Source organism: Pithys albifrons, chromosome 12 (assembly GCF_047495875.1).
Source record: "Pithys albifrons albifrons isolate INPA30051 chromosome 12, PitAlb_v1, whole genome shotgun sequence".
NCBI lineage: Eukaryota > Metazoa > Chordata > Aves > Passeriformes > Thamnophilidae > Pithys > Pithys albifrons.
In genome coordinates, this window is record NC_092469.1 from 4,079,762 (window position 1) to 4,107,424 (window position 27,663).

Genomic DNA, 27,663 nt, shown 5'->3' on the forward strand with positions numbered 1-27,663 from the left:
CTGCCTGTTGCAGCTTTGAACCATTCCCACAGGTTCTATCAGTGGAGGTACAGAATCACAGAATGGGTGAGGCTGTAAAGGACAGCAGTGGCTCACCTGGTCCCACCTCCCTACTCAGGCAAGGTCATCCCAGAGCACATGGCATGGGGTTGTGTCCAGGCAGCTCGGGAACATCTACAGTGAGGAGACTTCACAGCCTCTCTGGGCTATCTATTCTAGTGCACCAGGGAGATCTCAGCACGCCCCTCTCCATGCCCCCTCCTCAGGAAGTTGTAAGGAGCAGTGAGGTCACTCCTCAGCCTCCTCTTCTCCAAACTAGACAAACCTACAGTCCTCAGCTGCTCCTCGTGGAATCTTAGAATGGTTTAGTTTGAAAAGGACCTTTAAAGGACATCTATTCCAACCCCTCTGCCATAAGCAGGAACATTTTCAACTAGGTCAGGTTGCTCAGAGCCTCATCCAATTTGACCTTGACTCTTTGCAGCAATGGGGAAACATTACAGGACATTCCTTCCAGCTCTTTCACCAGTGATTTTGCTCTCTGGATGTACTCAAGGACCTCCATGCCCTTATTTAATTGTGGGTCCCAGAACTGCACACAGTGCTCAAGGTGGGGGTGCACCAACCCTTAAGAGGGCAGGGTGGTCACCCCTTTGACTGTCTGCTTGTGCTCTTTGATGCACCTCAGGATGTGGTTTGTCTCTTTGGCTGCCAGGCCACACTGCTGACTCCTCTGAGCTGCTGTTGACCAGTATCCCAAATCCCTGGGGATGAACTAGTTTCATATGTAAATAAAAGACTGTCAGAATTTCATGTAACCCCCTTTGGTAATTCAACCAAAGCAGCTTTGGACTAATAGGCAGGTAGAAGTATAAGCAGAAATTTTCCATTTCTAAGAATTATAAAAAAGGGGTAATAACATGACAGATATGCTGGGAAACTGAGTTCTAAAGTGTACCATGACTACTTCAAATATTAAATATTTTTAAGTTAACTTTTATTTTTGTTTACCCAAGTTGAGAGCGATGAACATCTTCATGTTTACCTTGTTTATGCTGCTGCCTTGCAAAGGAGCCTGCTGTGACACCAGTTATTACAGCAGTAAAAAGAAGTGAACAGTGAAGTTTTCAGATGATGAAGACACTATTGTAGCCATAATCATTCAGGAGTCCTGCTGTAACTGGATAAAAACTGTAATGCTGCAAAAAAAATATACTATTTTTAAAATCAGGTGTTTTTGATGAGCTTGCAGTAATTACATATAACATCTGAAGAGGTGAGATAAGATAAAGGAAGAGAAAGAATGCCTGCAAGATGTTATCAGTAGTTCTAGAAATGACACCAGATAAATAGAACAGGGATGCAACAATTCCCTTGCAGAGCCCCTTCTCAGGTGCTGCTCTGCCCCTCCAGTGGGACCCATCTCACTGTCCTCTAGCAGAAATTGGGGGGTGAACTGTTCCTTCATTTCAGATGAGGTGAGAAAACTCCATATAGAGAGAGCTCTGATGTTACTGCAGGAGAACTTGTTCGTGTTGGCTGGACCTGAAGTCATACAAGAAGAGAATTTGAGCAAACCAATCTGATTTGGTAAATGTGGCTTGGATTTTTAGCCCAGTTAAGATTTAGTACCAGGTACAGTTTGCAGAGTTTTACCTGAGATTATTTGCCATTGATTGTATTTGTGTTCATACAATTCCTCCATCAAGAGCATCATGTCATGATCTTTTGTGAAAATTTCAAGCATTTGAATACAAATGATTGTTGAATTTATTGTGTTTTTATTGAGTACTTGCTATTTGGTGTTGAACAGTTCATGAGCCACCACTCAGAAAGACCTGCAGAGCAGTCAGTGATGCAGCCCCTTGTAGGATAGGAATGTTCGTACTTGAAAGGTCACCAAGAAGCATCTTCTCCTCTTTCTGCAGACATGAACAGGTGGCTGTGCTCTGAGCAGCAGGCTCTCTTCAGGTCCTCCAATGTATTCCAATAGTCCTGTGATCAGAAATAGGCAAAGTGTGAGGAAATTCCAGCCTTGTTTCATGCAGGTGAGGAAGGAAAAAGATAGTTTAGGGCCCTAACATTGGTGAAATGCAAATCTCTTGTTCACCAACTAGATAGCACAGCACAGAGAACTGAGACTTTATGAAGTGTTCCATAGAAACAATCCTCCCAAGAAGCAGATGTGCCTGTAACAATATAAACACCACCCTCTCTCAACATGTTAAAGTGAAAGTATATTAACAAAACTTTAGAGTTCAAGCAAGTTGAGGATTTCAGGCAACCAGTTCTTTTGGCAGTAGGAAGCATAATGGAATATACAGAAAGCAAATGAGAGATAACACAAGTGGCCTTCTTTAGAAGAGCTCATTAAATGACATTTAAAGTCTAATGGATAAAATTCCCAGTTCAACAGGGACAATTGTATATGATTTTTGGATTGTTGGCAGACGTTTCCCTGGGTTATACTCCCACAAGTTGTTATTTCTTTGGGAACAATTCCTCTCATCTGTAGTTACACATGATAAATACATTAACAGAACCACATTATATGAGGATAACATTTCCCTGGTTAGATCTGTCCCCATTTCACTTTGAGATATTATCCACTGGAAAATCACTTTAATTGTCAGAAAATATCATTGCTAAGTTGCCTGCAGTGGCCTCCAAAGGCAGCTCTGGTCCAACTCCATTATCTTTGAAAACTTGTGCTATGAGTCTGTAACTTCCCTGCAATGATAGAGCAGGACTGAGCAGTTCCAAAGTTCTGAAGTGCTGTAGAAAGCAGCTCATGTCAAGCCATAGGGCACTGTCTTGTCTGAAACCACAAAGGTCATTTTTATCTGCTTCCATAAGACATTTGGATTTAGCAAAGTCTGTGGCTAAAGGTGTGAGATTAGTTCTGCTGAGAAGAATCTCAGTGTCACAGTCTTGATAAATACGAAGAGTGTTGGGGTCATTCCCAGCTCCCTGTGTGTTCTCCCTTCTCTCACCCCTATACCTTTCCATTAGGCTCTTGTATCTGGCTGTAAGGTGTCAGATGCTTTGTGCTTCTCAGTTTCTAATTAACTTTACTTCACGGTAAGTCTTCTCAAGTGCTTCACTGCAGCTGGATCTACTGAAAGTTATTGAAGTACTATTGTTTTCTGTCAGTGACACAGAAGTTCTTGCTGAAAAAAAAAGTTTGGGGTTTTTGTGAGAAAAGGATTAACTTTGTCACAAAATCATAGCAGAGTTACCTGGATTGGATCCCCACAGGTCACCAAGGCCAGTTTTCCTCTTGAAGAAAAGTGATTATGAGCCTACTGCTAGGTAAGGTCAACAGTTTTGTCTAGCAAAAGTTTAGAAGCCTCTGTGACTGATGATTTTATTACCTGAAAGAACAACCTATCCCAAGGCTGCACTGTCCTACTAGTGAATTGGTGGTGGAGTGGTTTTTGTTAGGTGAGGTTTTTCCCCCCCACATACTTAACCTGACCCTCCCAAGCCTGAATTTCTGGTTTTCTGAGTTTCAGCGTGTCCAAGAAAAACTTAAGTTCATCATCATTCAGTCCATTGCAATATTTATGGGTCTTAGTCATGGTAATTTTCTGCTACCCCAAATTCCCTTCCTCAGATGGAGATTTTATTGTCTGTAGACCTTTGATTAGGAGTCTGTCCTTATGCTTACAGTTTTTCTGGCTCATCTCCTCTTTACTGCACATCCACTTCAGATGTTCTCTCAATCTGGATTGTTTTAAAAGCAAGTTAAGGAGCAGAAAAGGCAAATTTGAGAGGAGGCTGAGAGGAGAAAGGAGCATAAAGAAAGAGATAGTGAAAGGATATACTACCAAAATACAACTGGACTCCAGGGGTGGGACTTACAACACGCACAACTTTTTCTAGATGGCATGATTTTATGATAATCATGAATAGAATCCATTTCTGAACTAAAACAGAAACCAGGATATGTAACTTCAGACTCAAGTTTGTGACCCTCACCACAGGCACAGTGATCTCCCAGGTGAAGGACCAGACAGGTTGCAGTGTGTTGTGGGTGAGCCCCAGGAGACAGTTCAACACCACAAAGCTCAGTTCCCCTCTTGCCTGCAGTTGGTTGTAGGAAAAGGAAAGGAACAGCAAAAACAAGACAAAGGTTGTTTAATAAGTGAAGGGGAAGTAGAGTGAAGACAAACCAAGTGATTACAAAGGAAATCACTCACCATCTTCCATGGGCTGGACCTGTGCTCAGCTAGTTCCTGAAGAAAAGGATGGCTGATCTCCCCAAACCCTCTCCTTGCTTTTTATTGCTGAGTGTATTTTCCATATGTCACATTGAAAGGAGCATTTCTGGTTGGTTTGGATCATCAGCTTGGTTGTGTCCCCATCCAGCCCCTGCACACCAGTGTGTTGGGGGGCAGAGTAAGAAGCAGAAGGTCTTGGCAATGCACACACTGTTCAGCAATGGTTGAAACAATCCTGTCTTTTCAGCCTTGATTTGGTAGTAGATCTACAGCACAACCCATTGGAGCTTCTCTGAAAGAAAAAGGCTCCATCCCAGCCAGGCCCAGGACATGGTGTCAGGAATTATTTCCCTTTCTCTCCCATATCACAGAGTCTCACAGAATAGGTCAGACTGGAAGGCCCACAGTGGCTCATCTGGTGCCACCTCCCTGCTCCAGCAGGGCCATCCCAGAGCACAAGGCACAGGATTGTGGCCAGAGGGGTCTGGAATATCTCCAGGGAGGAGACTCCACCCCTTCTCTGGGCAGCCTGTTCAGTGCTGGGTCCCTGCACAGCAAAGTTTTTCCTCATGTCCACAATGACATTGTAAATATTGAGTAAGCTTCCCTATTTCCTGATTTAATTAACTGTTTGATGCTTGTGGCATTTTAGTGCACTGGAATTGTGGCTATATAGGACTGTCACTTATAACTTGAAAATGGAAGTCAAGAGTGCCACAAACCTTTTCTGTCGGCCCAGCATGACCAAAGTGGCTGCTGCAGCCCAGTGGGTGACAGTGTTTAAACCAATTTATTACCTCATAGTTGCAGGACACGGATATGTACCACTGAGGGCAGGTATCTTTCTGCATAAGAGGTATAAAGGCTGTTTATTTTCCAGAGACTCTGCTCTGGTGTGCCTTGCAGTCACACCTAATTGCATTGCTAGTGGATTGCAACAGCCAGGACAGTGTATAACAACTTTGCTGCAAGCTGGGGGGCAAATCCTTTTCCAATATATGCTGGTGTCAAAGAACTTTTAGCACTTTAAGACACCAAGTCACTGCAGGAATGTCTCTTCACTGACGTTGTAAAGTAAGTTTGTGATATTCGAATCCCATTCTGAGAAATGGAAACTATGGATTTCATTTGAGAAACCTGGATGGCTTCCTAATTCAAGCATCATATTTTTAACTAGTTCACAAAAAGAGTCTGAAGGAGAAGCCGCTTTTTAAAAGGTGAGTTTGCTGAAGATTTCATTTTTTGATGCAACAAAACCAAGTAACATTTCCTTTCTTTCTTTCCCTCTTGTGTTTTGAACTCCCTTTTCCTTGATACCTTTAGCAGTGCCTGATTCTGGAACAGTGATACATATCCATGCTGGTGCCAGGTGCTCCTTTTCCTTTAAAGTAGGTTCCAGGTATTGGAGTTGGTGCTTTGCAGTAATTATTAGTTGCTTTTATTTCTCAAGCTGAAGGCAATTTTAGTTCCCATTACAGGAAAAATTTTTAGACAAGGTAATTAACTATTTACCAGTAATTGTAGTAGAATAAGAAAACATTTCACTATGCTACATGACATATTTTCTCTCTGATCTCTGATACAGACTCTCAGCTGTGTTAATTGGCCTAGTCTGGTGGAAGCCAAATTCAGTAGTAGCTTATATACCTGAGGGTATGGCCTATCCTTTTTTTTTCCCTTTTAAAAATGTATATTATTACCTTGCTTCATTCCTTCTTTTGATATCCATTTTTTCCTGCTGTCTGCTTTGATAAAACCACAAAAAGCCTAAAAAAATAACCATTCTTTTTAAATCTGAAAGAGCATTTGCTGGGGAATATCAGCTTGCAGAAAACAAGTCCTTAAAATTCAGAGATGTGGTAATTAAACTTCCATGCATAAATTCTGGATTTTGTCTCCCCACTTGAGACACCCAGAGCCTGTTCTCTCTCACAACACTTGACATTTTGATAGCCTTTGCATTTTTAGCCAGTTCTATTTTACCTCATTCAACACCTAGTTCAGCCTAAGTTTCATTTTCTGATTAGTGAAGCAGAGGCCAAATGCAGCTTGGAAAAGTTTGATTTCCCTGGCTTGGAGAGCATTATACAGGAAATCTTTTTTAAAGTCAACAAGATGATTTAATTCTTGGTGTTAAACTTTGATGCTTTACACATAACATAGATTTTTGTTACCTCTTTTGCTGCATATCTTCCAGGTACTGAAGTAAAATAAAAGTGCTAACAACTTGATGACCCTTGTGGGTCCCTTCCAACTCGGGGTATTCTTTGAAACTCTCATTGACTTTATAACTCTAATGCCTTTGTGGAGAGTCAGCTCTAAAAATCAGTAAAAGAGCCTCTCCTGCTTTTGTACCTGTTGCAGTTTTATACTCCTGCCCTTTGGACTATTCAAATCTTAACCCTCAATTTCCAAAATTTTGCTTTCCTGACCTCCTTGTCTTGGGTACTGCAATGCAACACTATTTTTTAAACATCAGCATGATACAAGATCTAAAAATTCACACTCAGGTTCTACAGAGCAAGCCCTGGTCCTGTACACCTGTCTGTGACCCCAAATCTCCCATTCCAGCACAGCTTCTCAAACCCTCTTCCTCTGCACTGGGCCCAGAGCACCTCCTGGGACCCTGCAGAGCAGCCTCAGTTCTGGTGCCTTCAGGGGGTTGTAACTGTGGTGTGATGGCACTCAAGGGCTGGGTGCAGCTTGTGTAGGCTCAGAATGCACAGATGCAAGAATTGAGTTCTAATTCAAGAATTAGCACTCTGGTGGTTGTCATTAGTCTGGTTGCAATGATATTACCGTTTTAATTAATCCAGATTCCAATTCTCAATAATTCTGCAGCTGCCACTGTTCTGTTACAAAGCTCCCAGCACCTCCTGTTGTTCTGCTGACCCTTCCAGCAGCCCTGGGGGTACTGAGGCAGGATGGTACCAGTTCTGAAGAAGATTGAAGGGATGCTTGTGGTGAATCAGCAGCAGCATTTCTGCTTCTTCTCCAAGATTATGATGTTGATAACAGGCAGTTTCTTCCTTTGCTGTGAGGTAGCTGATTATTGATAATGCTAAAATGACTATGTTTTCCTTCTCATAGTGGGTTATTAGTTGTTTAGTACACTGTACATACTTACAGTCTATTCTGAGAGAAGTACCATAATTAGCCAGCATTTGGGATGTAAATTTTACTGATTGAGTTTCTTAAATGAGAGTTTATTAAAACAGCAACGATTTTCTTCTGAGGATTATTTTCTTAATAATTATTGGCCTGATCCAAACTATGCTTAAATGTTCTAAAAAGAGGGGAGAAAAATTGAAGCTTCATCGAGCAGAAAAATGATAATCAGGTGATCTTGTGAATAGAATATATAAATCACATTAAATCCACGGGAGTATTTTTGATTTCATTCTTTATTTCCACCATCATTACCGTATTATTTATGTAACACAAAGATACAGTTAAAACTCCTCTCTAATTTCTTCTCTTCAGAGGAATTCCATCCCATGAACTTCATCAATATGGAGAGTATTTCCCTGTGACAGTGTCATTTAGTGTGCTGAGAGGGGCATGCTGGTGAGAGCAAATGAGATCCTATTAGTGTCACTGCTAATTGAGTTCCAACGTTGGAGCTCCTTCACACAGAGGAAAATGCAGCCAAGGCTTTCCTGTTAGCATTTACAACATGAGGTGGCACGTGTGGTACTGAAACCACAGTTCAGCTAAGAAGGCACTGGATAGTTTTTGTACTGCACTTACAGTTTTATTAAAAATGTATCAGTTATGAGTTTGTCAATTTACTACGGAACAACTTAATGCTACAAAATGATCAGTTAACTCACTATTATTCTGGTAGCTTTTGTCAGTGATAAGTTTAAATAACTGTTTACCATATCCAGACTGTAAAATTTGCATGTTTTAATTGCTCCACCCAGTGTTCACTTCTTCTAGATGGAAAATACCTGTTTATAGGGTTCATGGCTTCAAAATCAGTGGGTTTAGTTGCTCTTCCCTTGTGCTGTTCCTGACTCAACTGGTGACTAAATGCCAGGAGTGCTGTGATTTAGAGACTGATACAATCAGCAGGAACATCAAACAATTGCACCAGGAATTTGTCAGCTCTGGCAGGGTACATGTGTCTCACTGGTAACAGTTTATGGGAGATTCTGTCCTTTATGTCTTTCCATGAGAAATATGAAACTAGAAGAGCTGATGCTTTTGATGTTGTAGTTCATCCCAGCCTCATCAATCTTAAAAACTTTTGCTTTTGGGGGTTTTCCTGGATAAAACACCTTCACCATTGTAGTTCTTATAAATGAGATGCTGTGGGACTATTCTTATTGATTAAACATATTATCCTGCTATGAATAACAAAAACCATCCTGCAAACTGTACAAAGATGTAAAATTCTAATAGAGGACAATCATAAAATATCATGACATGCAACATTTGTTTGGATTTAATTTAGTGCCATGATTGGCTGTGTGATCAAAGGAGTTAGTAGACTGGATGGACCAGACCTGAATGAGAAAAAGATTGTTTAATACATGAGTTTTTGAAAAGAATGAGAAGAATAGTGAATAAATAAAGTAGAACTGAAGTTTCAGCAAGCTCAGAAGATCACTAGGCAAAATCTGATGTCTAAGGGGAAAAGGGATTTTGGAAGAGTTGGCAGTTACTTAAGGAAGAAATATTGACCAGCAAAAGCTAGCCTGAAAAAAGAAAGCATAGAAAGATTAGTAACACACCAAGCTGGCTAAATAATGAATTCTTCAATGATTTCATCATGAAAAAGAAGCCTATAGAAAATACAAAAGGAGTCAAAGTATTAAGAGCATAAATATAAAAAAATAGCACAGAAATATAAGCAAAACATCAAAAGACCTGATAGAGCTCACAAGGCCTATAAAGCATAAAAGACAGGATTCTGTAAGTACATTATTAGCAAGAGAAAAATGAGCTGATCTGCTCCTCAGATGAGAAGGAAACTAAATGATAGCTGATGTTTTTAGAAGGTCAGAGTGTTAATATCTCTTCTGCATCAGTCTTAACTATAAAGCTCTGCTGTGATAATTCTAAAGAAACTAACATCAGTGTCAAAGGGAAAAGAACTGGTGATTGTACAGGGAAAGATCAAACCAGAGCCTTCTTTGTAAAGCAGATGCTTGCACATCAGCTGATCTGGAAGGACTTCACTGAAGCTACTGCAGAGAACTGATTGAAGCTCTTTGAGTCATCAGTAGGTGTCCTTGAACCAGAGGTGGCTGAAGGTCCAAACAAGTGCCAAGTGGGAAGCATATTTGGCTAGCTCAAGAAAAGGGAGAAAATGAGAGGTTTGGCTCATGAATTAGAACAAAATTTAAACTCTTTATAAACCCCAAAAGTAGTGAGAACACTGATAGAACAGAATTATGAAAAGGATCATGTTAACACCATCATTTCCTCTTGTTAGACCAGGTGTTTTGTTGATATGTGGGGGATATTAGATACTGTATATACCTTCATTTTTTACAAAGTGTGTAACTCATGTACTAGCAGGATATTCTCATTAGTAAGCTAAAAATAAACTCTAGAAGAAATTGTAATGAAGTATCTTAGAGAATTATGTCCAGCAAGTACTTGTCAGTGGCTCACCATCTAACTGGGAAGATTCACTGAGAGTGGTGAGACAGAAAGTTAAGCAGGATATTAGGAAAACATTCTTCAAGGTAAGTTTTACTGGAGAAATTGCCTTGAACTGTTAAAGAATCCCATCCCTCCTAGGAATAAATTAACTGTACTTACCTTAGAAATAGTTTCAATAAAGTTGGTCTTTCCATGGGACAGGCAATAGTCTGGATTTTTTTCAGAACTTTATTTTTTAAGATTTGCACTCTAAAAATATAGTGCTCATAATTTTCCAAAAGAAGAAACCACACCCTCATTTTATTTCCCCCATGTAAATTAATAAGATTGTTTAAATTTTGTATGCTTTAGTTTTGGTCTGAACTTCTAGATATTTCTGTGGCTCAAGGATACTTCTTAGTGCAAGTTCAATTTGAAATTGAATTTCCTGTAATTGCTTATTCAAGAGGTTGGAAAAACAAATGGTATATGTACCCTGCTCCATTTACAGGATTTCACAGCTGAAGTCATTGCTTTGTCCTTGGAACCCATTGCTTTGAACCTACAGTAATAATTAAAGAACAGTATTTAAAAATGTATGACTTTATATCATACCTTCCTGATAGTATTATACTGAATATTGTGATATCCCCTGCATTGGTACTTCAGATCTCCTTGGACTGTTCTTTCTGCAGCAGAGGGGAAGGCCACTGTCCTTTCTGCACCGCCCTCTAAACACAGACCAACCTCTGAGGATTCTAAACATGGACAGGGCTGATCATGAGACTTCCCATCTAGATGTGATTATCTCAACTCATTTATGTTGAGTATGTGTATAGCATTTAATTAAAGGAAGGACTTCTGTAATCTTCACTAATACAATGGTGCTGGCAAATCCTGCCTGCCCAGGATTCACTTCAGTCCTGTTCTGTTCATCACTGTGTGTATCTCAAAGTATTGATCATTCAGAGAACACACCATGGGCCAGGCATAAAGCAGGTGTGAGTTGTGTGTTTAATATCCCTGTTCTCTCCTCCTCTGTCCTAAGGTAACAGGCACACAGGAGAGCATCAAGGTATGCCAGTGGCTCTCCAGCTGAAGTGTAACACTCTGAAATAATTGATATTTACAGCCCTGGAGTATTTACACACTGACATGCTGTAACACAAATAATAATTTCCATGTCCCTTCCAGCTATGCAACTGAAGCACAAACTCACATCTCAGTATTAATGTAAATCATAGAAAGGCTTGGGTTGGAAGGGACCCTAAAAATCATCCAGTTCCACCCCCTGCCACGGGCAGGGACACCTTCCACCAACCCAGGTTGCTCCTGTCTTGGTTTGAGAGAAGCAACTGCCAGCCCCCCCAAGCACAGAGAAAAGCCTCCCTCCTAACACCAGGGAAAGGGAGGAAAAGAGAGGGGAAAGGAAAAAAAACCACTTCAAACCACATTTATACTAAAACTACATATATTTTTACAGAAAGAAAGAGACAATTAGAAGAGAGTACAAATATACCCTCACACAAGTCTGCAACAACAAGTTCCCCACCTCAACTTCTTAACGAACACACAAATTCTACTGTCCTAACTACACATTACTTAAGAACATACTTATTCCCAAGGAGACAAACCCAAGCAGAAAGGAGAGACCCAGAACAACACATTTTACTTTCCTGAGATGCCCTGTGAGCCAGTGGTGGGCCTGGTCCTCTCCATCCCCCCTGGGACAGCATCGTGCGTCCTCCCAAGAGGAGGCTGAGAAGCGACTGCCTTAACCACTCCCACACTGGTTCCTACTGCCCTGGAGATGATGCCATAATGTGGTATGGAATACAAAAGTACTGGCTAGAAGAGGTCAGCTGTTAGCTCAGCCCAGCTCAAGTCAGCTGACAGCTTTGGCCTAGTCCAAACTCCAGAGCCCAAATCTAGGCCCACCTAGGGGAACCCATAACAGCTCCAAGCCCTGTCCAGCCCGGCCTTGGACACTTCCAGGGATGGGGGACCCACAACTTTTCTGAGCAACCCGTTTCACTCCTCCATACACAAACAAATTAGGAGGAATTTGAAGTGAAACACTTGATCCATTGCAATGTGGGAGTAATGGCAAATTAGATTTAGGCTTCAGGATTGAAGAATGGACTAAGCTTTGAGAAAATCAGGCAGATCAGATAGGTGAAAACAAATGAGGATGCTGGTCAGGAATTGTCAAACTCTCAAACTCTGAACTCAATGTTTTTCATTTAAAAGATCACTTTCATTACAAATGCATTTCTTACAGGAAAAGATACCAAAGTTTTCCATAAGGCACTTCTGAAATAGTGTAACTAGATTAAGGAAAAGCAGATATCATAAAACTGCTTTTCTCAAGAGCGAGATATGTTTTCTTCCTGAGCATACTCTACAGTGCAATAATGTATTATACAAAAGGCATGATGGAGAAAACACTTACCTGTAGTTTTTGGGGCTAAAGTGTAGTGTAGTTGATCTTCTCTTGGCCCCAAAGTGGAATATATATTTCTTTAATGATGCTGTAGAATGATCTTTAAAAGCCAGAACTTGTTAACTAACATCAACCAACCTTTGCTGAAACTGTCAGTTCTCTTCCCTCTATATTTAGAGCTGATAATAGGTGTGATAGATGATTCATCATGCACAGCCTCCTTCATTATGCAAACACGAAGAAACTCAGATATGGTAAAAACTGAGATTAGTCTTTATGGCCTTTTTTCTGAATACAAATATCTTTACATCACTGACATTGAGGAATCCCAACGAAGTAATACAAATAAAGGCAAACTGATATGAGTAGCACACTGTGAATCATGCATAATTAAAAGGTCAATTTGTCTTCAAGAACAGTGTCATATGAATGACCTCTTACAATTTCAGACTGTAAAATGCTTCCAAAAACAAAAAGAAAGGTGCCTTTTAATTATTGTGCATTATTTAAATTGACATAATCCTTAAAGATGGAGCTGGTATTGCTGCTTGTTAGAGTTGTCAGCTTTGGCATGAGGGGTTCTATTTTCAATTGCTTATAATTACAGATCTGCAAAGAACTAGCCAGTATTTTTGTATATGAAAATTCTCCTAGAGGACAATGTCCTACAATCTCACATTCCCTTCGTAGTAGACAAATGACAACATGGTGAAGTAATTTCCAAAGAGAAAATGGTTATGAAAGGGTTTGACTTATTGTACCAGAGAGAGTGACAGTTTTTTCTTTAAAAGGAGCCAAAAGTTGGGGTTTTAAAACTAAACAATGATCTTTGACAGAGGAAAGTTCTCCTGCAGGCAGGAGAGTTGTGAGTAGCAAAGGCCTGACTTCCACCAAGTTACAGGAGAATATTGCATGCTAACATTTTCCAAATTGCTAAAGATATACAATGAAACAGGAAAGAGACACAGAAATGCTTTGAGGTGAAGGGAAGATTTTAGTGAGAGACATAAAGCTCTACCTATTTAGGTAAGCAAAACAAATATTCACTTGTGTCCTAGTTGAGCAGGAGGGACCAGCTATCACTGTGTGGGGGTGATCAAAGCTGTGTATTCCACCCCCTCTATTCATTCCCCAAGGCCAATGGGCCATTAGCAGCAGCTGCCCAGGGAGTCGTTATCACCGTCACACCCAGCCTGAGGGGGGCGGAGCTGCCAATGGGCCATCAACAGTTCAACACCCCCTGGCTCCCAGAGTTAATCACCCATTGTGTGAGTCCCCGCCCAGGGGGAGGGACTGGGTGCTCCCTGAGGGTACATAAGTGGTGGGTAAGAAGACTTTGGTAACTTCCTGTTGGATCCAGAGTAGCAGCAGGACCTCGACAGGAGGAGATCACCACTCTCGCCCAGACCACAGCCCTCGCCTGCACCAACAGGTTTTTCATTTCCTTTTGCTCTGGACTTGGGGGAACCACAGGGGTCTCAGCACAAGGGCAAACAAACCCCCTTTGGGTTTGTGCCCCAGGACACTGGGTTATACTGCTGGGGTATTGTGAGTTGAAAGCAATTTCCCTTTTGTGTCAGTGTTGTTATTGTAATATTATTATTAAATTTTAGGTCTGACTTATAATCTCTCTCTCGTGGGGAGTCCATTTCCTCTGCTGGTTCGCCTTTAAACCAGCACAACTTGTCATGGTGAAGGTCTCAAAAACTGACCTGCAGTCAAGTGAATGAAGAACTTCTTGGGAAATGGAATTTTCCAAAGCTTGTGGACTACATGGCTGGTTACAGTAGCAAAAGCTTATCCCTCTGAAGACCCAAAACCATATTAATCTTTCTGCATTCAGACGGTTCTATTACCACATTTTCTCTATTTCATTTTTGATATCCTGGTAAAGAAAATAGAGCTGTTCCTACTCAGAACCTGTTTTCCTTTACTAGAGATTTTCTGCATGAGTATATGGGTTTTCTCTACATATGATTGACAAATTTGAGGATTCTATTTTATTTTTTTTGTAACTGAAAACTTTGACAAAATTCTTGCAAGCAATGCAGTGAATGCATATATTCACTTTCTAATTTGACCCACAATTACATTTATAATAATCAACATTATAGACTCATAGAATAGCCTGAGTTGGAAGGGACATTAAAGCCCATCCAGTCCCACCCCCTGCCATGGGCAGGGACACCTCCCACCAGCTCAGGTGGCTCCAAGCCCTGTCCAATCTGACCTTGGACACTTCCAGGGATGGGGCAGTCACAGCTTCTCTGAGCACCTGTGCCAGGGCCTGCCCACCCTCACAGCCAAGAATTCCTTCCCAATATCCCATCTAACCCTGCCCTCTGTCAATGTGCAGCCATTCCTCTTGTCCTGTCCCTCCAGGTCCTTGTCAATGGTCTCTCTCCATCTTTCTTGCAGTTCCTTCAGGCACTGCAGGGCCACAGTGAGGTTACCCCAAAGCTTCTCCTCTCCAGGCTGAACAATCCCAGCTCTCCCAGCCTTTCCTCCCAGCAGAGCTGCTCCATCCTCTGATCATTCTAGTGCCTCCTCTGGACTCTCCAGCAGCTCCATGTCCTTCCTGTGCTGGTCCCCAGGGCTGGAGGCAGCTCTGCAGGTGGGGTCTCACCTGAGAGGTAGAATTATCTCCCTCAATCCACATAGGAAAAAGTTTTTGTAACCTCAGTGCACATGCACAGATCGTCAGATGTATTTTGTTGAATTGACTCCAAGATGATCTTGAAGTACTTTTCAACAAACAGGATATTTAATTCCTCACAACTGGAACTCAGAATTTTGGCAACATTCTCTACTTCCAGTTTGAATTTTACCTGCTCATGGCTTAGTGTACTCTGTGAATTTCTTTAATTGCAAGCAGGCATTTCCCTTCTTTCTGCACACACCTGGGATGTGCAGCCCTGCATTTGGATTTAGAAGGTATATTGAAAGGATTCTGTTTTAGAGGTACAGTAAAATGCATAACCTAGCAGTTTCTGACAAATAAGAACTATATTCATCTTTCTCCATGCTCAGAAACATTTATTTTTCACTTATTTTGCAGGAAGCTCCATCCACAGCACACAAGTGACAGCACAAGGGTTTTGGCTTGTCAGCTGCACACGCCTGTCTGGTTCAGAGCATGGCAAATTACTTTGCTCGGGACAGAATGCACAGCAAGTGCCAAACAGTCAATTAGAAGCACAACTAAAAATACTCACTTGTAGGCTCAATTTCTCTGCCTATAAAGATAAGGCAGAAAGACTATTGGCATTGACAGCTTCAAATAAATTACCCTAAATTATGTTTATGTAGACATTAATGTAGAAATTTGAAGCTTTGTGTGTGTGTCCCTGTGTAAATGGCATAACTTTATTCAGAAACCACTCCCGTATTTTTGAGATAAACTCAAAAAAATTGGCATGAGAATGATGACAGGGATTGACCAGAGGAGGCACCAGGATGATCAGAGGATGGAGCAGCTCTGCTGGGAGGAAAAGCTGAGAGAATTGGGATTGTTGAGCCTGGAGAAGAGAAGCTTTGGGGTGACCTAATTGTGGCCTTGCAGTGCCTGAAGGAGCTGCAAGAAAGATGGAGAGAGACCATTGACAAGGGCCTGGAGGGACAGGACAAGGGGAATGGCTGCACATTGACAGAGGGCAGGGTTAGATGGGATATTGGGAAGGAATCCTTGGCTGTGAGGGTGGGCAGGCCCTGGCACAGGTGCCCAGAGAAGCTGTGGCTGCCCCATCCCTGAGAGTGTCCAAGGCCAGGTTGGACAGGGCTTGGAGCACCCTGGGCTGGTGGAAGGTGCCCCTGCCCATGGCAGGGGGGTGGAATGAGATGCCACTCAATGTCTCACCCCTCCCAAACCATTTTGTGTTTCCCTGCTCCAGTACTGCAAGCCAAGTGAATTTGCACATATTTTTAATCAAAGTTTTCTTTTGCTCGGTTTTTAATTTTTTCCATAAAAATTGTTGATTTGACACAACCCACTTTCTTCTAAAATACTGGAATTGAATGGTTTACATTGAGACTTCTGAAATACATATTTGCAAAATGTCTAAGTTAAAGACAAATCATAGTGAGGATTGCTTTCCTCAGAAAAAATAATGAAAAGGCTGTACTGATAGGCTGCATAGAAATGGTGATACCTGGAGATTCACTTGTGCCTTGAAAATCTCCTAAATTTAAACCTTTGCTCCCATTCCCTGCATAGGAGAATTTGGCCAACACATTTTAAACAAACCCCTGGCTTTATTTCTTTATTTTTTATATTTATTTTTTTAAAATGATTCTATATTTGGATAGATATTGTTTTTCCTGATCCTGCTTCTCCTTTATAATCAATACACTTTTTATCTTTGCTTCTCTGGTATCAATTCTTTAAATGTTTCTGCACATTTAATTTTATGCACTGACAGTGTTCTGAGGACAGATAAGTACATGCAAAAAAAATTCCAAGTGGGAAAAAGAATGAAGTTCTTAGTGAAGCAGGGGAATTTTATCTTGGCTAATAAAATGGGGCAGACACATGAAAATGTCTGAACTTCTCTATTTATCAGCACTTTTCAAAGCATTCAAGCGTTGCAGTCACAGACAGTTGCAGCCACTGGTTGCTGGGTCTGCACAGGTATCATATTTGTAACCATTAGTATGCAGACAGGAGATGATTAAATGCACTCGTGATAAAATGTGACACCAGGTTATAAATGAGAATGGAAAATGAATTTATAACCATAAATCATGTATTCAAATATATGTGACAAGCTCAGACTGATGAAGACAATGCAGAAGGAACAAATAGTGTATATGTCAGATTTATCATAAAAAAGAGACGTTTTCTTCTTGTAATGTTCTATTTTATATCTTTGTTGTTGTTGTTTAAGTTCATGTGTCTCAGTGAAAAATAACAGAGTTGTGGTTATGGCACATCTGGTAATTCTTGGTGGATATCAGTCAACATTCCTTTCTAATGTTAAATAACACCAAAACACATAAAATTCTCGACCAAAAATGTAAGAGAAATTGAACTATGATCTCTTTCCCCATAATAAGAACTTTTCCAAAGTTGTGGTACAGAAATTTGAAGATTCCACCCAATGAATATAAAACCTTTTACCTGACAAGCTGTGAGAGGTCTCATTGTCCATGTAGCTTTATTGGAGATTCAGGGTCACTGTCAAGGATCCTGCAGGTGACTTTTGAGGACATGGGGGTACACAGACCATCTTCTCAGTGCTGCATGTAAAGGAGGACTTCTATGTCCAAAAGCTGCTCCATATTCCTACTAATATGTATTTGCTCAAGGATTTATTAATATTCTCCCTGAACTTGGGTTCTTACTTAGCAGATAAAGGCAGGGCTGCCCCACAGCAACCTCAGCAGATAAACTATTTTGTGTGTAAACTCTTAGGGAATTCTGCTTTTCCTGGCTCACAGATTTTACCTTCATCATTCCAAGCTTTACATCCTGAAGACTTTTTCCCATTTCTTGCCTTAAGCACTGTGTTTCATGTGATTGTTAACACTGCACATGCACAGTTACTGCAGTGGGCTTCAGACTATGTCAGACTATATATTATATATTTGTTAGATATCATATATTATATATTCTTAACTGATGTTCCACGGACTGGAGGCTCCCAATATCCATTTAAACCTGCTGTTGAAATCTCAGACAAATATGACTTGTCCTCAAATTTTGTGTGGAAAGGGAAAGTACTTTAAAAAAAAAGGCTTCATGTGAATTTAATTCTGAAATAATTCTCCTTAGGAAAAATGTTAGTCCTTGATTATATTTAAACCCACACCATGGAAACTTTCATTATATAATGATATCTATTGTATTTATACAATACAGTGCTACTGTAAAGAATAATTCCCTACACAGTGTTAAAGGGATTTGCATTCATATCTTTAATCTTATGTTAAATAAAATTATTCAACCAGACTATTATTAAATAATACATTGTTAACATTATCAAGATATCATCTTAAGATAATAATCAAAATACAATTTCCTAATATTATTAATATATTAGTAGTAGTACTGTCTTAATATTGTTAATAGTTTATTATAGTGTATTATTAATAATCTTACATAATATTATTAAGATTATTATTTGTTATAGAAGATTATTATTGAATAATATTATTAAATAAGATTCTCTTGTGTTAAATACGATTTTTTACTCTTTAGTTGTATTTCTTTAATGTTTAAAGACACCACTCAAGGTTGTGTAGGTGTGTGTCAGGAAAGAGAAGGTTTTGGCTGAACTCCTTGAAGGCTGTGCAGGCAGGACAGAAACCCTCATGTCAACAGGGACCAGGAGACAAAGAGGTTTGTCTGAGGTCCCACAGAAGGTCAGGGGCAGAGCTTGGAGCAGAACTCACCATATCTGACTTGCAGTAGTGGAGTCCTGATAAATAATTCATTTAATTTCTCTGTTTTTATCTGCTTGCAAAATTATCATGAGTGTGCTTTGACAGTCTCTGAGTCATTCTATATTTATTCAGGAATCTTTTTTGATAAGAAACTGGGATAGTCTTTGATCATGGCTGTGTAATGTTCCAGAGCCCAATTCCTGTCTCAGGGATCAGTGAGGTGGGAATTTTGCCCCTCAGCATACACAGTTTTGCCCTCAGCACACACAGTTTATGTGCATGTGGACTTTAAATATACATTTACAGTCTCTATATGGTCTAATACTATTCAGTGGGGCCAAGGTGGGGTTGTGCAGAGAGGAAATGATTGGGTTGCTAAGCAAAAATAATAATTTATGGCTATGCTTCAGTGAAAGAAATCTTATTGTTTCTTTCTTCTGGGTAGTCAGGATAGCACTGGTTTTAAATTAATTTATCAGAATTTAGATAATAATACTTCTGAGTTCCCAAATACATAAAATTTAGTTGAATAGCAAGTTTACAGACTCACTTTTTGAAACTATTTTTTCCTAGACATGTTCAGGCACTCAGTAATGAAAAAAAAATTGTGATTGAAATAAAATTTCTATTAAAATTCAAATGACTATTCATGGGAAATACTTTATTCATTCTGCTCTGATATTTATGTATTCAATAGAAATATCTATGTGCCCAGACAGTCTGGACTAAATTTCCTAAGTGCAGAACTGTAAATCTGGGGGAAAAAGTGTGGTAAAATTTGGAAATTACTTTCTCAATCTCTATCTATGATCTTGTTTCCATTATGTCCTCCACCATTCTTATTCTTTTCTTTTAGAAGAGAAAATATACTGGTGATTGCAACAATTAAACTTAGGGGAAAACTTCTGTTTATTTGAGAAAACATACAAAAAATCTAATTAACTATGTGATGTTAAATCTGATATAATTTCTGACATAAGAATGAAAAGCAGGTGCTCAGGGTTGTAATTTTCTTTTCTGGGGTAAGTGAAGCTCATGGGCACAACATGAGGATCTGCTCTTTTCAGCCAAGAGGAGGCCACAAGTAGGAATTTCTCCCTGGAAAGGGTGGTCAGGCATTGGAAGGGGCTGTCCAGGGAGGTTTGGAGTGCCCAGCCCTGGGGTGCCCAAGGCAGGACTGGCCATGGCACTCAGTGCTCTGGGCTGGGGCACAAGGTGGGCATCAGGCACATTTTCTGTTGATGTTGGTGTGATTTAACAGCAGATGAATAGATTTGATATTACAGAGAACTATTTCTTTTGAAGGTAGTCTTGGCAACCACAGCACAAGTATCACAACAGATAACTGTCAGGCTTAATTGTTCCAATCATACTGTGACTGCTTACCAAAAATAAAATTACACATTTTATGTATAATTGTTAAAGAAATTGAAGCAGAAATGGTATACAGTGAGAGAGCAGGTATTGTATTAAGTGAACTATGTGCACTCATTATCTACAGTACCTTTATTTTGTGGTCAAAATGTACATTAGCTCTGATGACAGTGGGATGTTTTCAGGCAAATATTATTGTGCTGTTAATAAGATAAATTGTTTCAGAATAGCCTCAGGACACCCTGATGCTGTGTGTCACATTTCAGAATATACATGGCTTATTTTCCACAGCAAATGAACTGGCTGTCAATTTTTTTCACATCTGTGTATTTTATCACCTCTTCCCCTGTTGTGATCAGCAGCAATTCAGACACAGACCTTAAATATATACATGAGGTATAAATGCCTGAATATGTCTTCACACAAATAGAAAAGAGTTTTCATCATCATCAGTGGCTCAGATTGGTAATTTTGAGAACAGAACCTTGACTACCCTGATGATATTTATTGTCTCCTTCAGCTTTTCTTCTGCTGTGTATTTTGTAGATCTGTGCATGGACCTGCACAAGCAAGGGTGGCATGGAAATTTAGGAGGAGTTCCATATTTTTGTGAGCATTTGTCCCTTCTCCCAAGTAACAAGAAACAGGATGAGAGGAAATGGCTTCAAGTGGCAGCAGGGATGGTTTAGGTTGGATATTAGGAGAAATGTCTTCACAGAAAGGGCTGTCAAACATTGGAACAGGGATTTAAAGGCATGGACTTGAGGACATGGGTTAGTGGTGGCCTAAGAAGTGCTGGGCTAGAGATTGGACTCAATAATTCAAAATGCCTTTTGTGACCTAAACGATTTTATGGTTCTATGATTCAAATACACCCAGTGTGTTTGAGCACATTCAAACCAGTTTAAATAAAGTGGTAAAGAATCACAGAGATGCTCAGAGGGCTGGAGCACCATCCCTGTGAAGACAGGCTTGGAGAGTTGGGGTTCAACTTTGTGGAGGTTCCAGGAAGACCTTATAGCTCCTTCCAGTACCTAAAATGGGCTTCCAAAAAGTCTGGAGCAGGACTTTCTCCCAGGGCATGTAGTGATAGGACAAGGGGAATGGCTTCATACTGACAGAGGGCAGGGTTAGATTGGATATTGGGAAGGAATCCTCCGCTGTGAGGTTGGGCAGGCCCTGGCACAGGTGCCCAGAGAAGCTGTGGCTGCCCCATCCCTGGGAGCGTCCAAGGCCAGGCTGGACAGGGCTTGGAGCACCCTGGGCTGGTGGGAGGTGTCCCTGCCCATGGCAGGGGGAGGAGCAAGGTGAGTTTTGGGGTGCCTTCCAACCCAAACTACTCTATGATATGATTATTCTAACTATTTTTTTTCATCACATTTTAATGGGCTGTGATAGAACCCTCCTTGCAGGCTGCTGGTTTTGTTTCCATCTTTTTTTTTTTTCAGAAGCAGAGAGAATTTACTTTAATCACAAACCATTTTTTTCAGTGTATTTACAAGCAAGAAACATCTCCCCTTCCCAGGTGTATTTAATCTTTTATCAGGTTTATTCCAGCTTCTTGCAAACATTTGAATAGATGTGGCTTTTCCAGCACAAATATGTAATTTGGATGCCAGTATGGTATTAAAGAAATGAATACAATATTAATATAATGAATAATAATGGATAAATAATGGATAAAATAGGAGCTGAAATACTGCAAGGATAGACTCTCCCAATTCAACACAGATCGAGGTACACAGTTTGATTTTAGCTTTGTTTCTTTTCCAGCTAAATAAATTTAACTTGGGTTAAATCAATACAGCTAAGGATAATTTAATGAAAAGACACAAATTGTATTTTCTCTTTTCTTCAAAATAAATTAATTCACAGGGTGCTTTATCTTGTTTAAAACTCAGCCCAAGAGATACCAAATAAGATTTTTTTAATGTGGAAAAATAAACTCAGTGCAGTGGAGAGGAGTTTAACAACACTGATAAATAAAATTTAAACATCAATACTTGTTAGCATTCCTGTAACTGCACTTTTCTCCAATTTAATGAAAATCTTACACTATTTCTTAACACTAGAGTAGTATTGATTATAAAATATTATTGTTTGCAGCGTGTAAGGCCAGTTTAGACAAATATGTAAACACACAATCTATGAAAATGCTCTGAAATAAAAAATAAACCAGCTAAGTAAATTCCAGCCAAGATGGTAATTTCACAACACTTAATCAAAACCAATAACCTGCACTGAAGCTTGGACATGCCTTGAAAATCTTGAGTAACAACTGTGTTTGAGCCATTAAAATGACCTGCTATAGAAGGTGGACTTCAACAAGTTTTGTTGTTGGTCTGTCTGCTCTAAACATTCATCTGTAAGGAAATGATGAGAGTGTTAATTTATAGTATCACCGAATAGCCTGAGTGGGCAGGGACCTTAAGCCCATCCAGTACCACCCCCTGCCATGGGCAGGGACACCTCCCACCAGTCCAGGTTGCTTCAAGCCCCGTCCAACCTGTCCTTGGACACTTCCAGGGATGGGGCAGCCACAGCTTGTCTGGGCAACCTGTGCCAGGGCCTGCCCACCCTCACAGGGAAGAATTTCTTCCTCATAGCGAACCTAAATGTCCCTTCTCTCAGTTTGAAGCCATTCCCCTTGTCCTGTCACTCCAAGCCCCTGTCCATAGTCCCTCTCCACCTTCCTTGAAGCCCCTTCAGGCACAGGAAGGGGCTCTGAGGTCTCCAAAACACCTTCTCTTCTCCAGGCTGAACAGCCCAGTTCTCCCATCCTGTCTCCACAGGGGATGTGCTTCAGTCCCTTCAGCAACTTGGTGGCCTCCTCTGGACTTTATCCAACAGTTCCATATCCTTCTGATTTTGGGGACACCAGAACTGTGCACAGTGACCCAGATGGGGTCTCACCAGAGCTAAGTAGAGAGGCTGAATCCCCTCCCTTGCCCTGCTGCCCACACTGCCCAGTTCATAATTCATTCTAATTATAACTCTGCTGACTTCTGAAAGGATTCATGCCATTAGAAAAGCCTCAGCCATGGCTGAGGAAAATCTCTTTACTCCTTCCTACATCACCACTCTAACAGCAGCATATTGCAGTCAATTCATGCTTCAGGTGCAGAAAAAGTGATAGGAATCTCATGGGAGAAATGTTTGGGCTTCTGCAATAAGATACATGGACTTCTGTACATTAAAGGTGGAGAAGTGTCAGATCTAAGTGCCAAATTCTGTAAAATAAAGAGTATTGTACAAGTGATTACTTGTGCTCCTTTGGAATGAACACTGTGAGGCCACAGGACACTTATTAATACACATTTTTATTTAGGCAAGGGGTGGCTGGTGTGCAACCTTCACCTAATGCCCCACAGGAGAGATTCATTTTAAGTATCATATTTTGGACTTAGTGCTCAGATCCTGGGTGTGATCATGTCCTGTTTGCTGCGAGACATTAATCATTTTTTTGTTTGAGGGATGGGGTTTGTCATAATTTTAAAAGGGAAATCCATTTTGAAAATATTATTCAAATATTTAAAACTTTCCAGATAAGGTGAAGGCTGGAGGGATTATGACCCACTTATGCAGAAAGATTAGCCAAAAGGGCTTTGGGCTGTCTGATTTTCACATGACCTACTGAGGATACTCTGAGCCTGTTGAACTCCATCTCTATCCAAGCAAACTTGCCCCCAGCAGAACTGGAAGGAAAGCCTGAAGATGTGATGTTACAAAAGGCAAAGATCTTTAATATTGATGTGCAGAAATCAAGTGACAAACTATGGCAAAAAGTAAGACTAGAAAAAATGTCATACTTTTATTCTCCTGGGGAAAAAAAAACAACCCTGAAAGAAGGTGGGAATAAACTCTATCTGGGGAAAAGACAGGTTGGAAGAGAAGGGATTTGACTAAGAAGGTCACTGGAGGAGGATGCTGAGCTGCTGGTGATGCTATCAGAGCTTCTCTCTATAATAAAATCTCTGTAGCAAACTGAAAATGAAAGCAGTGAAGTCCCAGAGCATTGCCTGGACACAGCCAAGGGCAGTTTCTTAGTGAAAGAGTGAAAGGCTTGAAGAGGCCACCCTTGCAAGCAATTTGCCACCTCTTTCTCCTGATTCTCTTGGCTCTGTTACAAAATATTCTGGAATACCTCAGATTTTGGGATAAAATTCAAATGTATCTTGTTATTGTTATAACATTGTATGAATCACAGAAGTTTATTCCAGGTTTTGGACTGCTCAGTAGAAGCTTATGTAGAAAGGGAGAGGCAGCTTTGGCAAAGGCAATGCTTTTAGTTCTCTGACTAATGTCATACTTTAAGAATTCCACTAAATTGTGTGAACCTACCCAAACTTTTGAAATTACTTAATATGCAGATGATTTTTCATGCCCTACGTCACAAAGAACTGTGGAAATGCAAGTTGTATCCTGCATTCCTGCTGAGGACTGGAATAGAGAAGCAGGATGAAATGTATGAAATATTGACTTAATTCCCAGAAAATTTGTCCTTTCCATCATTCCTACAGGTTTTAGATAAAGAATAACATTGCTGGAATAGAGCATTTGCATTTTGTGCCAGGCTTGCTTTATATCACTTTGGAAAATATCACAATGAATCCTGTGTAAACATTATTAGAAAACAATGCTTTATTAAGGCTCCATGGTCTGTCTGGTTAACAGCTTCTGCATCTTCTCATAACAAGTATCAACATCATTTTTCATGTGTTTTACTTTGCATTTTTGACAGTGCAAAAGTAACTTCCCAAATTAAGCCGTTATTTTAAAATTTGCATGGAAATGTCTGTTTTCTGGTGACTTTCATAAAAGTTTAATGAAACTGAAGCTATTGGGTTCAGTTTTTTCTTTTGGAAAGCACTCTGGAACACACAGTATGTTTACATTCTAAGTTGTCCCAGCGTATCAATTAGTTAACATGCTTAGGAGATTGTCCATTTAAAACAACGTTTTCACACTACATCCAGCCTTGTAAATCACAGGATGCTGACAGCAAAAAATGCCAGCTGTGAAATGAGAAGCTGATGAAAATGCAGCAATTCTGAATTTTAATATAATATAAATCACATCAGCAATATTTGTGAATAGCAGCTGTCAAGATTTCAGTCGAACTGCATTTATTATGGTATTTTTATATTCTGTTCTTTTCTGATAATTTAGACCTTCCTCTGTCCCCTCCCAACCTTTCTGTGTGATAACCTATGCAAAGATGGAAATTCCTAAAAAAACTTTGACTGAATGTCATGAAATGGATTGTCACAACATTAAAACAGAAAAAAATAATGGCTTCCCACTGACAGAGAGCAGGGTGAGATGAGATACTGGGGAGGAATTCCTTCCCTGTGAGGGTGGGCAGGCCCTGGCACAGGTGCCCAGAGAAGCTGTGGCTGCCCCACCCCTGGAAGTGTCCAAGGCCAGGTTGGACAGGGCTTGGAGCAACCTGGGCTGGTGAGAGGTGTCCCTGCCCATGGCAGGGGGTGGGATGAGATGAGCTTTGAGGTCCCTCCCAACCCAAACCATTCCGTGGTTCTGTAGCCAAAATTTCATTCAAAAATACCTCAGACAATACTGGTATTTTTTTTTATTTCAAACACTCAGTATTGCACTTAACTTTTGAAAACTATGTTTTATTCCCAAACCTGATGGGAACACCAGCAGTGATGGAGAATTCTGCTGAGCAGATTCTGATCTGCACAGTCTTATCACGCAAAGAAATCCAATGGATTTGAATGGTTCTTTGCTGGGGTGGTTTAGATATGGAAGGAGTTGCAGAATCAGATCACCAGTGTGTGCAGTGCTGTATCTGTGCACAGTCTTGCAGTGCTGTTTGCTTACTAAAAAGGTGAAAAGTGGGCTGGAATGCCTAAAAGGAACAAACATTTTTCTGAGTTTTTTCTTACTGTGTACCCATCTAAAGCAAAGGAATTTGTCCCTGATTGCAAACCCCTCTGTTTTCTTGTGTGTTCTCTGAACTCTGGTTTTTGTTCCCATCATCTCCTAAGGCATCAAGAAAAATCAGGAGCTGCTGCTGTATTTGCATGTGCTCTGAAATGCTGGTGTTCAGTGAGTGATACAATCACAGCTAAACGAGTTGCCTCTGGCATAAAGAATTCACATGTCTGTCAGTGGAAGTGACCCGATTTGTATTGAGTTTTAGGAAGATGGCATTGAATTGCTGGTATAATTTAATATGATTTACTTCAAAAATCGATGTCTTAAATCATTAAACCTTCTTCTTTGAATAGCAGTAAACAAACAGTATTAAACAGTTGTCCCACAAGGATGTGAGGTGCAGATTTTCCTACAGCCAGCTCCAGTTTTCACATCCTAAAACCGGCAAATGCAGGAAGCTGTGCCTTCAGAGGAGGGGGAGGCAACATTTCAGCTCTTGCTTTGATTTCCCAATCAGTGTCACTTGGCCTTTCCAGCCTTTAGGTTGGGTAATTAATTTCCATGTAAGGCTTGATTTGCTGTAAACATTGAGTAGGCACAGGTGCTGCTCAGAGTTGGGGGATCTCAGCTGCCAGTCAGCATGGCTCAGTGACTGCCATTCTGTGCCATTCTCTCTCTACTGTAGAAATAAATATGTAAAAGCAACGTAATCAGGAATTCTTTCATGAGGAAGCCACCATGTTTCACTCAGTGCATGATTTCATGCTCAGCTGCCAGTGATTGTGGTGAAATCCAGAGGGCAATCACAAGAGTTAGAGAACTGTAATTTGAAGGGAAAACCTTCACATTTCCCAAAATACAGCCTGGATAGAGCAAAGGGGAACCTTAGCAAAGACACATGTCAATGGAAGATAATGAGGCATAAATACATCTTACTGGGGGGGAAAGCTCAATAGAGAAACTAATAAATAGTTTTTCAAAATATAAATACTTACAAAACCTGTTCCTGGAGTGAAAAAAAGGCCAATGTTTACAAGCATAAAGAAATAAAAGGCCCAAAAGGAAGCAGAGGCAAAGCCCCAGTGACTCTCCTGGCATCAGGCATGTCATGCACTTACTGCACCTCAAGGAATTCCAGAGGGAGGATTCAGATCCAGAACGGAACCACCACATTGGTTGCGCACCTGCAAACACATATTCTGTAATTCCAAAAGCTCCCACTTTGGCACTGAGGAAACTAATTACTTTTTACTCATTAGCAAAATTGGTGAGCACCCTGAGAAAGTTTTGATCTTCTGATTTGCAATTCCCCTTTGTGGAACACAGGAATGAGTTACTTCCTCTGTTACTTCCACAGTTACTTCCTCTGCTCCAACAATGTCCCATCACTGAAAAAAGCAAAAAAAGTTAAGCATTCTCATCCACTTATGACTAAATGTTACTTTTCTCCAACATAATGGTGGCTGCTGCAATGCTCCACCAGCAATCTGGAAGTTGGGGTATGGAGTGTGTAGTTCTACTTACAGAATAGCTAATAAATAATTTAAGAACTTTTAGTACACAAAACAGGCTGGGGCAGGCAAATCTTGTAACCTACTAAGAGGGTGAGAGAAAACATTTACTGCCTAAGGCAAGAAGCAGAATAGGATTTTTAATATCTTAATATTTGTTTGATACTCTTAGAAGACAATTACAACACCATTAATACAAATTATAAGCATATATATTTCATGTGTATATATGTGA